Source organism: Sminthopsis crassicaudata, chromosome 4 (assembly GCF_048593235.1).
Source record: "Sminthopsis crassicaudata isolate SCR6 chromosome 4, ASM4859323v1, whole genome shotgun sequence".
Lineage (NCBI taxonomy): Eukaryota > Metazoa > Chordata > Mammalia > Dasyuromorphia > Dasyuridae > Sminthopsis > Sminthopsis crassicaudata.
Window position 1 is genome coordinate 322,041,687 of NC_133620.1, and position 12,803 is coordinate 322,054,489.

At 37.6% G+C, this 12,803-nt stretch overlaps 1 protein-coding gene across 3 annotated transcripts in view; it reads right to left on the minus strand.

The window, feature by feature from the left end:
- The window catches only part of CD7 (CD7 molecule), a 33,734-nt gene that overhangs the window by 12,257 nt on the left and 8,674 nt on the right, over positions 1 to 12,803 (minus strand). Inside the window, exon 1 of one of the 3 annotated variants that reach the window (XM_074260519.1) lies at positions 750 to 859. The exons of the other annotated variants lie outside the window; for them this stretch is intronic. The gene's annotated coding sequence lies outside the window, so the exon portion shown is untranslated. Of the gene's footprint in view, positions 1 to 749; positions 860 to 12,803 lie in introns of those variants that run through there. 3 annotated transcript variants of the gene reach the window in all.

The window sequence follows — 12,803 nt, forward strand, 5'->3', positions numbered from 1 at the left end:
TTAAGCTTATCAGGTTGTCAAGGACTCAGGTCTCCAGGACAGCACATCTGGGGTTGTTAAAAATACCATCTGTAGTAGGGGCGGTGCACTCTGGGGGCAGGTTCTTGGTGGAAAGTGAAAGATTCAGGATGGAGGGGGCCTCTATGCCCCAGGTGGCGCCTATGCCCACAAAGTAAGGGGGGCCAGGTACAGGCAGAGCCAGCAGCTTGTGGCAAGGATGGGGCTGGTCAGGTTTATCAGCCTGTGTAATCCAGCAAGGGCTGACATAAAGGTCTCATAGGGAGACAGCGGTCCTCCAGGGAGTGGAGGCTGAGGGGGTGTTGTTGTGGTTTCCCCTTTTAGATGAGAAGTGGTCATAGCTGGTCTCAGGGGTAAATGAGGAGGATCAATAACTGCATTAGGGCCTATGGGGATGTTTTCCCTCTGGAAGGTCCTTCTTTGGATTGTGAGTAGGGCTCCCAAATCTCTTCCTGCTCATAAAACCTGATACCCCAGGTCCTTCCCAAGAGCTGGCATGGATCCAGATAGAACCATGGCTGCCATTCATAAATAAGACTCACAAGTTTTATTTCGGGTTTCCACCTCCCCCAGTAGTTCTTATTAAGGTCCACACATATCCATAGGAAGAATAGCGGCTGGGCTTCTCAATAGGGTGAGGGAAGCAAGAGAGAGGACCAAATCACAAAAGGGGATAAGGATCTTCCTGAGTCAGGTCCTACAGGTGCATCAGGAGCAGGAAAAGGCCTCACATGTGAACGATGGATCCAAGCCTTACAGTCGGCCACCTTCACTGCTGAGGGATTGGAGAGGATGACCTGATGTGGGCCAGTCCAGCGGGGTTCCAATGCAGAGCCATGAGGAAATTTTCTGGTCAGGATCCAATTCCCCCCGGGTGGAGATCCCATCCAGCAGGCTGGGGCAAGGGAGGCTGGGCAGAGACACAATAGAGAGCTCTGACCACTGCCTGAGTGTCCTGGAGAATCTATAGGGACTTGAAAAGGAAATCATTAGCAACATCATAAGAGCTGTCCTGCCCCATGTGGGGAAGGATGGGAATGGAGCACTGAATAGGCTCCTACCCAGGTCTTGCCAGTTCCCAACTGGGGCTTAGAAATGTGCTCCTTAAGTGTCCTGTTCTTGCCTTCTACTTGACCTGAACTCTGTGGTCCATAGGCACAGTGCAGGTGCCCTTGAACCCGAGGTCCTGTGTCAGGGACTGAACAATATTAGAAACAAAAGCCAGGCCATTGTCAGACCCGAGGGAGAAAGGGAGTCTGAATTGGGGAATAATCTCAGTCACAAGTTTCTTGGCCATGACCAAAGCAGAATCAGACTTCATAAGAAAGGCTTCAGGACAACCTGAGAAGGTATCAACTAAAAGAAAATGATGTCCCTGAACCCGAACTTCCATGTCTGTGAAATCAAATTCCCAGTGTTCCCCGGTGTAAGCCCTTGGGGTGCAGAGCAAGCACAGTGTGGGTGGGGTTCACTTTGGCACAGGTCTGGCATTGGTAGGCAGCGGTCTCAGTGAAGAATTCCATTCCAGGTGAGGAAAAAAAGAAATGGCAAAGAAGATCATTATAAAGGAGTCCCCCCTAAGTGAATTAGAGAGTGTAATTTTGAAACAAAGAATAGTACAAAGCTTTTGAAAGAGTCACACGTCCTTCTGCAGGGTGCAGCCAGCCCTGTCCATCAGCCAGGCCAGGAGGATCTTGAAGCCGGTAGGAGGGTTGGTTGCCCATAGGTTTCGTTGAACTCCCCTTATCTGGAGTTGGCACATGTACAAGTAATTAACCCAAGTCATATTAGTCCTAATTAACAGAAGGGGGGGTTGCAAACAGGGGAACTGAGGCAGAACAATTCAGGGAAACTGAGGTAGGGCCATTCAGGGAAATTGTGGCACAACAGTTCAAATCATTGGATTACCTTCCCCTAGATACCTGGAAGGTCCCAGAACCATAATGTTGACCAACCCTATTTGAGGCAACAAACCAAAATAGAACTAGAAAAATGCACAGACTTATATGGCAAGGGCAAGTCTCTCCCTGACAACCCTAAAAGCTCCCTGTTGCAGCATGACAGATGGAGCACCATCTCAGCCAGAGAATACAGTTCAAGATCAACAGTTCACTGTGTTAGGTGGCCTGCAGTCATTTGTGCATTTAACTCAGCCTCTGCTTATAGAGCAGCAGGGCTCAAGACACTCGTGCTGCCCATTCAGAGAGGCAGCCCACCGCAGGGGAGAAGGGTGAGGCCTGGAGTAGCTCCACCTATCCCTGCCCAGGATACAGATTTCTGAGCAGAGCTATGAGAGCATGCACAGTTAGACCATCAAGGCAGGCAAATTCCAAACTTTGGAGGCCTCAAATGTCCTTTGAGAAGGCTGAGATACCAGTTAAGAACCTGGGGTTACAGAACTGGAGACTCCCAAGGTGTCTGATTTCTGGTTGTTTAAAAAAAAATGCCAAACACTGAGTCTGCCAGAGCAACTCCTACAAAATAAGGAGTTTCAAAGTTTAAAACATAACCAGCAAATCATAGTCCAGTAGGTTTAAGCAAGGAGTAAAAATGAAAAAGGACTTCTTTTAAGTCCTTTAGGACTTCTAATTCAATCTGAACTAGTGAGATAGGGTGTATCTAGTGAGATAGGCAAAGTATCTAGGGCAAAGTGAACAGGAAATTAGGGGGGCCCATTCTTCCTCTTTCCCCAATTTCCTATCTCTTCTTCCTTCCCTTTTCTCTCAGGCAAATGGAATCATCCAAAAAAAAAAAAAAAAAAAGCAAATAAATTGTCAAATAATCATCCCACATATAAATCCCAAGAGTGACTGCCTATACATATCACAGTAGGGTTTCCTAAAAATCATTCAAACATAACAGCAGGAGTTACACAATTTTAACAATTTCCATCCCAATCCCAACACACAATAATAAATGACCCAGTCAGGGCTTAACAGTCATTCATCAACCATTTTCCAATTCCCCATATCAGTCGATCAGGGGCAGGGGGCAAAGTATCTCATCCAAAAAAACTGCTTCAAGTTGATCAAGGCGAAGACAGTCTGAGATAGAAAGACTGGTCCACAAGAACTGCTGCAAGATGTGCGGAGGCCAAAATAGACCGGCCAACAGCTGCCCATGTAAAGAAGCATGCTTGTCTCACAGGACAGCCAAATGGTTGTCAGCTATAGTCCCAATAAAAACAGCAGTTAGGTTTCACAGACCACTGTTAATTGTCCTCTCATCATTTAGAAGAAGAAAAACCTGAATATCAGGGGCAGCTAGGTGGCGCACTGGATAGAGCACCAGCCTTGAATTCAGGAAGACCTGAGTTCAAATCTGGTCTCAGACACTTAACACTTCCTAGCTGTGTGACCCTGGGCAAGTCATTTAACCCCAGCCTCAAAAAAAAACAAAAAAACCTGAATATCCTCAGACACAAATATATAGATGACCAGGCTAAACACTCATTTGCCTAAGTATTTAGGATATAATGATTACATATAACCAGATTGGAAATAGCAAGGTATGACATAATTGAACTGCATTAACAAATTCTACTGACCATTGACTTCTATTGGGCATAGGAAATATGACTATAACATAATATAAAAATTGATCCTTCAGCACATACAGGACACAGGGTAAAGTAGCTTTAACTTAGTAATACTCCAGGTAACTGTCCCACTAACCATCAGAGAGTGGAGCTTAAAAATTCCCTACAAATATTAATTACAAGCCCAACAAATTTTACCTCCAATAACAAATTCCAATGAACAAAGTTCCAGATAGATCCCAAACAGGTATTTACCATGACCTTATATTGATAACAATAAGAAATTTGTCCCAGTATGTTCGCCACTCATCATTCATATTTAAGTAGGCAATGTCATAAATTGAACATTACATAAATCATTTTGCTTTAAAATATCTAATACACAGAAAAATTTCAAATTACATATTGCCTGTAATAGAAACATTTTCAAAAGGACAAAAAACTATTATTTTCAGAAGTCCTTTAAATGATGGGCATACAATCGATACACTCAATTAAAACTTATACAGAATATTCTAATATCACATAAAAGAATCTGAGATCCTTTAAAACATCAATTAAACTTTTAAAAATAACTTTACTAAATTATAGATCACATTTATGACTATATTCCTTAACCAAGGAAATCATGTATCCAGAAAAAAAAAGCCAAAAACAAAAACAAAAACAAATGTAGGCTGTCTCCTGTCAGCCAGCTGCAACTTGATAAAAAAAAGGTTGGAACACTTAGTTTTTTGTTTGGACACTGCACAAAAGATTCCCTCCTATTCCCACTCAAGCTTCCCCACACAGAAATCCTTCCATTAAAATCCTTCCTTTTTCTCTTTTTCTCTGCCCCTCAATTGCTAAATTTCTTAACCAGTGTTCTTAAAACTTAACAGAGCTCTTTAAATCAACACGACAAACAAGTCGACAAACACGACAAACACAGAATAAAAATCACACAGACATAGGGGCACAATTACAACATTAAACCAACATTTAACATATACAGACTGGGGGGCAGCTAGGTGGAACAATGGATAGAGCACCAGCCCTGAATTCAAGAGGACCCGAGTTCAAATCTGGTCTCAGACACTTAACACTTCCTAGCTGTGTGACCCTGGGCAAGTCACTTAACCCCAGCCTCAGAAAACAAAACCAAAAACATATACAGACTAGGGGCTCTCCAGAAACTTTAGAATAGCTCTGAGGGAAGTTGTTGCAGCTCGAGAGTCTTCCCTCCCAGAATCCAAACAGAGCTTTTTAGGCTTCCAAGCCTCGGTTTGATTCCTCTGCCTTCTCAGAGAATACCCAGAGAACCAGATAGTGCCAAATGGCACTCAGAACCAGAGTTTTGCCACTGGTACACAGAACCAGATAGACACAAGTACACTTAAACACAAAATGACAGTAAACAAACAATTCCGGAACACAACAGACAACCAAACCAGCCAAGGCACTCCAACAGCATCCTGTGGAGGCCGGTAGGCGTTACTCATTGCTGCATCCAGTGTAACGACCTACAATCCTTAAGTACTCACCCAGAAACAAACCGGTTCCCAGAACGCTCAAAACCAATTGAGTTGAATTTATGTCTTCTTTCCTGGTCTGCAAGGGTGGATGACCAAAGTCCAAGGCCGAGGAATGTCTCTTGTTGGCCACACTCTGGAGACGGTAACCCCCCAACCCTCCAGGGAAAAGGACTGGATGTGGAAACAGAGCCAAAAGGGGGCAGCTAGGTGGCACAGTGGATAGAGCACCAGCCCTGAATTCAGGAGGACTTGAGTTCAAATCTAGTCTCAGACACTTAACACTTCCTAGCTGTGTAACCCTGGGCAAGTCACTTAACCCCAGCCTCAGGAGAAAAAAAAAAAAAAAAAAAAAAAAACAGAGCCAAAGGCTGTCTTGCTGGAGCCTCCAATCGAAGTACCCAAATGAGAGAAAAACAGGGCACCCAAAATAATGAAAATTTAAGAGTGTTTATTGCTAGCTAGCGACTGCACCCCACCAGAACAGGGGAGTCAGCGAAAGAGTAGTATTTATAGAAAGAAGAGAGAGACATCAAATGTTTCTTGATACATTTGACATAATAAAGGAATTTCTATTCTAAACAGGAGGCAAAAAAAGTTATCACTCTAAGGGAGTCATTCTCAGGCAGCAGCAAGGAATATTTCTTTAAGCTTATCAGGTTGTCAAGGACTCAGATCTCTCGGGATAGCACATCTGGAGGTGTAAGAATACCATCTGCAGTAGGAGTGAAGAACTAATAATAAACTTCTAACTACAAAGATCCAAGATTATGTTTCTCACGGTCCCATTTGGGGTGCTTTTCCACTTCATACTTTAACATGTTTAACATGTATGGGACTGCCTGCCATCTAGGGGAGGGGGTGGAGGGAGGGAGGGGAAAAGTTGGAACAGAAGTTTTTGCAAGGATCAATGTTGAAAAATTACCCATGCATATGTTTTGTCAATAAAAAGGTATAATAATAATATAAAAAAAAGAAATGAGAAATTTATCAGAAATAAAAATTTTTCTCAAAAAAAAAACATTTAGTGAAATGGAAAAAATATACTGAAGAAAACTACTTCTTAAAAAATAGATTTAGAAAAATGGGAAAAAAGAATTAGTCTCTTCTAAGTTCCACTTTTGATTCATTCTGGGTTAGGAAAACCTAGAATTTCAAAGATTATGCCATCAGAATACCAACTTTGAGTGTAAGTTTGGGAATAAAGGCCTGTTGCACAAGAACTAGTCTAGCTAAAGATAAAGATCTTATTATGGTTAGGCAGGCCACTAAGTGATTAATTCTTTGATTCTGCAAATTTTGAAACAATAGCAGTAGTAGAGGTAGTAGCAGCTAAAATTTATATAATGTTTACACTATGTGCTGGACCCTCTGCTAAGTGCTTTGCATTATTCTAGTGCAAGGAGAGAATTTGAATATAGCCATATGATGGTAGTTGTTCTCTGGAACCTAGATCTTCCAATGTGAAAGTATATTGAAATAATTGAGCTGATCATAGAGTAAATAAATGTCAATATGTTTCCTGTGAGAAGTATGAATTATTATGATATATCATCATATGGTTATATCATGCCATGACCATATCATATGGTCAATCATCATTTGCTTTATGCTAGAAGGAAGGGGAATTAATAGCTTAGGACAGAAAGTGATAACATTTATCCAAACTAACAGACTCCTTTAACATTAAAATGAACCAAAGAGAAAGCAATGACTCCACAAGATAGAATAATAGCAAAAGAAAAAAAATAGAAGAAATGTAAGATAATTCCTGTAAAAACAACTGACCTTGAAAATAAGTCAAGGAGATATAATCTTAGAGTTATTAGAGTCTCTGAAAATGATGATAAAAGAAAAACCTGGAATGAATGATTTATGAAATCAAATCATAAAAGAAAGCTGCCTGGATATATTAGAGCTAAAAGATAAAGTAAAAATATATAAAATTCATTAGTCATCTTGAAAGAAACCCTAAAAGAAATTTCCAGGAATGTAAATATAGCAAAATCAGCTATAAGGAATCAGAGAAAGAGTCACAAGACTTGACAGCTATAAAGAAGAGAGCTAGGAAGGAAATATTACAAAAGATCAAGACTTACTATGGAAAATAACTTACCCTGTAACACTGATCAATGGGAGTGGGGTGGGAAAGCCTTTAATGGAACAGACAACTAATTGTTTTTATTTTTCCAATTGTTTAGCTGTGACTTTATTTGTGTAAAAAGTGTTTTACAACTTTTTTATTTCTAAATTTTTAATTAATTAATTTTTTTGGGCTATATATGTATTTTTTTTTTACATATTTCCTTATTGAATCATATTGGGAGAGGAAAACCAAAAGGAAAGAGGAAAAAAAAAAGAAGAAAAAAGGAAAAAAAAATGAACATAGCAATGTGTTGATTTATATTCAGTCTCCATAGTTCTCTCTCTGGATTTGGATGACGTTTTCTACACAGTTTATTGGGATTTCCTTGGATCACTGAACCTCTGAGATGAATCAAGTCTGTCAGATCACCCCACAATCTTGCTGTTATTCCTGGTTCTGCTTGTTTCACTCATCACCAGTTCATATAAAAATTTCCAGGCCTTTTTAAAATTAGCTTACAATTTTTTAATAGAAGAATAATATTCCTTTACGTTCATGTACCATAACTTCTTCAGCCATTTCCCCAGTTGATGGGCATCTACTGATTTTCCAATTCTTTGCTACCACAAAAAGGGACACTACAAACATTTTTGCTCATGTGGATCTTCTCTCCCACTTCATGATTTCTTTGGGCTACAGAGCTAGTTCTGCTGGTTCAAAGGGTATGCACTATTTTATAGCCCTTTAGGAATAGTTCCAAATGAACAGAGAACTTTTAAATCATTCTTGATGAAAAGATCAAAGTCAAGTAGAAGCTTTAAAATGGAAACATAGGAGTTAAGAGGAAACTAGAAAGGTAAATCCATTTAAGCTCCTGAAAATAGCTATAGAATGCCTTACATTGTAACCAGGTGGGAGAAGACGCAAATAAGTGTCCCTTCAGAACCTAAAGCTTTCAAGGATCATAGAGGGAGAAGAATAAGACAAAACATGTAACCTGGGAGTAGTTTGGATGGTCTTAAGAAAAGAAGGAAAAGATAGGGGGAAAGGAATATACTCGGGAATAAAGAAAAAGGAAGGAAAAAAACAATTTATTTCACATAATTAGATACATGAAACAAAGTATATAAAGAAACATAAAAGCAGTGGTAAGAGTGGCCACCATATGAACCTCATGTACATTTGAATCACATGAAAGAGGGTTTAACTCTCTAAGTCTCTCTCTCTCTCCTCTCTCCTCACTCCTCTCACTCTCACTCTCTCTCTCTCCTCTCTCTCTCCTCCTCTCTCTCTCCTCTCTCCTCTTCCTCTCTCTCTCTCTCTCTCCTCATCTCTCATCCTCTCTCTCTCTCTCTCTCTCTCTCAGTCCTCTCTCTCTCTCTCTCCTCTCTCTCTCTCTCTCTCTCTCATCTCTCTCTCTCTCTCTCTCTCTCTCTCTCTCTCTCTCCTCTCTCTCTCTTCTCTTCTCTCTCCTCTCTCTACTCTCTCTCTCTCTCTCTCTCATCTCTCTCTCCTCTCCTCCTCTCTCTCTCACTCTCTCTCATCTCTCCTCTCCTCCCCCCTCCCCCCCCCCCCCCTCTCTCTTTTTCCTCTCCTTGTGTACAAATACATTAAATTTAACAGGGGAAATAGGGTGGAAAAAAAGAAACTGAGAATGTAGAGAATTTAAGAAGGGAGGATATGAATTGACCAATGAACAAAATAAATTTCAATATCAAAGTGTGAAAAATGTGAGTGAGAATGAAAGAAAAGAAAGAACTTAGCATCTATGGTATAGGACTAGGTGGAATCAGTTTACTTACAGATCAGTAGTGTTAACCACAAATTTTCTTTTACCACCTTGTTTTTTTTTTTTTTTTTTTTTTTTTTTTTGTAAATAAGAATATGAGGAAGGGAAGAGAGAAAAACATAAGAGGACAGGATAGAAAGATATATACACAAGTACAACCCCATTTCTCGGGGCATAGATAATCCCATGAGGTGCAGTGTCCCCTGTAAAATGAATTTACAGGCCTGAAAACCTAGATTGATAAATAAAAGGTTTATTGTAGAAATTTGGAAGTAAAGTTCAGTTAGAAAGATGCCAGGGCCGAAGTGGCCGCTAGGCGGGCAAGAATCCTTACATGGCTGGAAGGATACCATGTGTTGGCTGGGAGGGTTCCTGCAATGAGAGCGTTCAGGCTCACCTCTTTTATACCCAAAAGATGATAGGGGTACCCCTAAGTTCTCAGCAGGCTTTTCAGTTAGCTCGGATCAGGTGAGGGCTGGGGGAAGCTGAGCTGAGGGTGGGGGCTGGGCCCGGATATTCAAAGGGTGCCTTTGACCAGGATTTGTGAATCAAGGTCAGCCTGAGTTGGGCAATTAGAAAGGAATCTTAAAGGGACTTCAACCCCCATCATTATCTTGAACATGAATAAGATGAAGTCAATAATAAAACAAAAGAGAATAGAATGGATTTAAAAAGGGAAATCCAACAATATATTGTTTATAAGAAGGGTACATGAAATATTAAGATTTATATAACTAAAGTAAAACACTAGAACAAAATCTCTATGCATCATATGAATTCAAAAAATGGATTAACAATCATGATCTCAGGGCAGCTAGTTGATATAATAGACAGAGCACCAGCCCTGAATTCAGGAAGACCTGAGTTCAAATATGGTCTCAGACACTTAACACTTCCTAGCTGTATGACCTTGGATAAGTCACTTAACCCTAATTGCCTCAGCAAAAAAAAAAAAACAAACAAACAGATATTTAATCAAGGACTTTTAAAGAAAGAATTTAAAATTAATTAAAGCCTAAATAATTCAGTCTTAAGGAATTTATAGGTCAAAGAATAAATTACAAAAACAACAGATTACTTCATCAAAGAAAATGAGAGCAGCATACCAAAACTTTTGAGATGAAGCTAAGCAGTCCAGAAAGGAAAATTTATGTCTCTGAACTCTTTAATCAATAACAAAAAAAGAAGTGATCAATGAATTAGACATACAACTGAAAAAGATTTAAAAACAATAAATTTTAAAAACCCAATTAAACAAGAAATTCTGAAAACCAATGAAGAAATTAATGAAACTGAAAGCAAAAATAAAATTTCTTAAATGGATGAAATTCGAAGTTAGTGTTTTAGAAAAATAATAAAACAGTGCATCTGATTTTAGAAAAATAATCAATTTCAAAAAATGAAGGGAGATTTCATAATAAATGAAACCCTCAGAAATCATTTTGCTCAATAACATGCAAACAAAAGTAATAGCTCAGAAAAATCATGAATATATATGTGTGTGTGTGTGTAATATTCAAGTGAAGAGAAAAATAAATAATTTTTTAAAAATAATTCAATTTCAGAAAAATAAATAAAACAACCCAAGACCAGATGAATTTAAAATTGAATTCTACCAGACATTCAAAGAATTAATTTCAATATTACTGAAATTGTTTACAAAAATAGTAAAAAAAAAACCAGATATACACAAATTCCTTCTATGATACATATTGTTTAACCATTAAATCAGGGAAATGACCAATCTTCTAGAAAAATATAGATCAATGTTTCTAATGACTATCAGGGCAAAAAAATTTGCCAATTAAAGCATAGATGGCTTAGTAACTTTGTCCTCAATTTTCTTTTTATTTAAGATAATCAATTTTAATGGTTTGTACCCCAAGACAGGACCTGAGAGACTGACTTCAGATATGTATATATGTAGTCCCCATTGAGGTATTTCTGCAAGAGTTCTGGTCACCAAGGGATTTTTCAGAGAGCCCATTTGGAGGCCTGGACTCTTCTCAATTCAGAGTCTAAATCCTCTTCAGGTTAAGGAAAGCTCCACTTTGAGGTGAAACTAGAAAAACCACCCAATTTTTTAGTCTGCAGAAATTGTTAAGTGAGAAGTGCTAAGATTCTTTCAAACTTAAAGTAACCTCCACTTTGGAGAAGAAAAAGCATCGAAATAGAGAGAATCCTCAACATTAGTGGAGAAGAAAGAGTTTTGTTTTGTTTTGTTGGATTTTTTTAAAAATCATGATTAGAAATGTATCCCTTTTAGAAAAGAAAAAGTTTTTAGGCAAGAAAAAGGATTTAGGGAAGTAAAAGAGGCAATTCGTTTCTCTTTTTTAAAAATTCTTTTTTATGTAATTAAGCAAAAAACTTAGAAGTGGAATTCTATAATAGAAACATGAAATAATAGGGAAAAAAATAGAAAATAAACTTATATTTAAAAAGAGAAAGGAAAACATTGCTAAATTGCATCCATCTTTAAAAATACACATATATGTACATATATATACATATGTGTACACATATGTATATATATATACATATATACACATATGTACATACACACAAAGGCACTTTAAATGGGTGAATCCAATTGACAAATAAGTCTGAAGCAATTTGAAATTGTTACAAAATTACATTTTCTTATTGATAAGATTATTAAAAAACATTAGCACAAATAATAAGAAGAATTAATCTTACGCTGACAGCAGGACCCAATCACATGACTGTACTAAGTTGTATACTTAATAGAGGAGACAAATAAAAATCCTAATTTCAAAATGTCCTTGAAAAAAGGTGTGATTTAACGTTGTGTTATTCTAGTTAGATGTTCCTTGTGTGTCTGTTTTGTGAATGATAGAACTAACTTTAGGAATGGTGGGTCCCTTGCTTTGAATAAAAAGAGACTTTACACAATTAGGAAAATCTTTAAGAGAATGGGAAATCTATTCTTTCTTATCTTTCTTATCTATGCTTTGTGCTAATCCATGCTGAGAAGTGCTTCTAAGGGTTTGTCTTGTTTCATGTCATTTGCTATGGGGAAAGAATAAAAAGTAAGACTTTTCAAAAAGTCTACAGAAAAGACAAATCTTTCTTTTCTCTCTTTATTTCCAATATTAGTTAGTCACTTTGACATTTACAGAGATGAAAGACAGATAACGATTTATAATAATTAGAAACTAAGTTTGTTATTGTCTACTGGAAATCATGAAATGTTTTGAAATTTTTTTGTATTTTGAGGTACCAGAAAACTTTGTAAAGTTTAATGAAAACGTAAATTGACAGATCAGTTATTTCATAAAAGGAACTTTAAAATTACTAGAGATTGATTTTAAATGTGTAGTTTGAATTTTAAGAACTTTTGCTAATCAAAGAATGTTCAGGATTCAGTGAAATACAAATTTTATAAAATTCAGAGAAGAGTTAAAATAAGAAAAACTTAGAAAATAACACAGAAGAAATTATAATAAAACTCTAGTGAGTTTAAATGATTCCACAAGTCAGAATTTTAAAAGAAACAAATTTGCTAAGCCCTAAGCAGTTTTAGTTAGCCAGTCTGTGAGTATAACGTTTTGAGGTAACATTGTGAAACTGTTTTTAATATTAATGTATAATAAAGATATACTTTATTTTTTATTAACTTTTCTTTTTATGTATATTAACATGTATATTAACTTTTTAAATACACATTTCTTTATGCATCGTATTGGGAGAGAAGAATCAGAACAAAAGAGAAAAAAACAAGAGGAAAAAAACAACCCCATGAGAGTGAACATAGCATGTGTTGGTTTACATTGAATCTCTATAGTTCTCTTTCTTGTTGCTGATGATGTTTTCTATCCAAACTTTATTGGGATTGTGTTG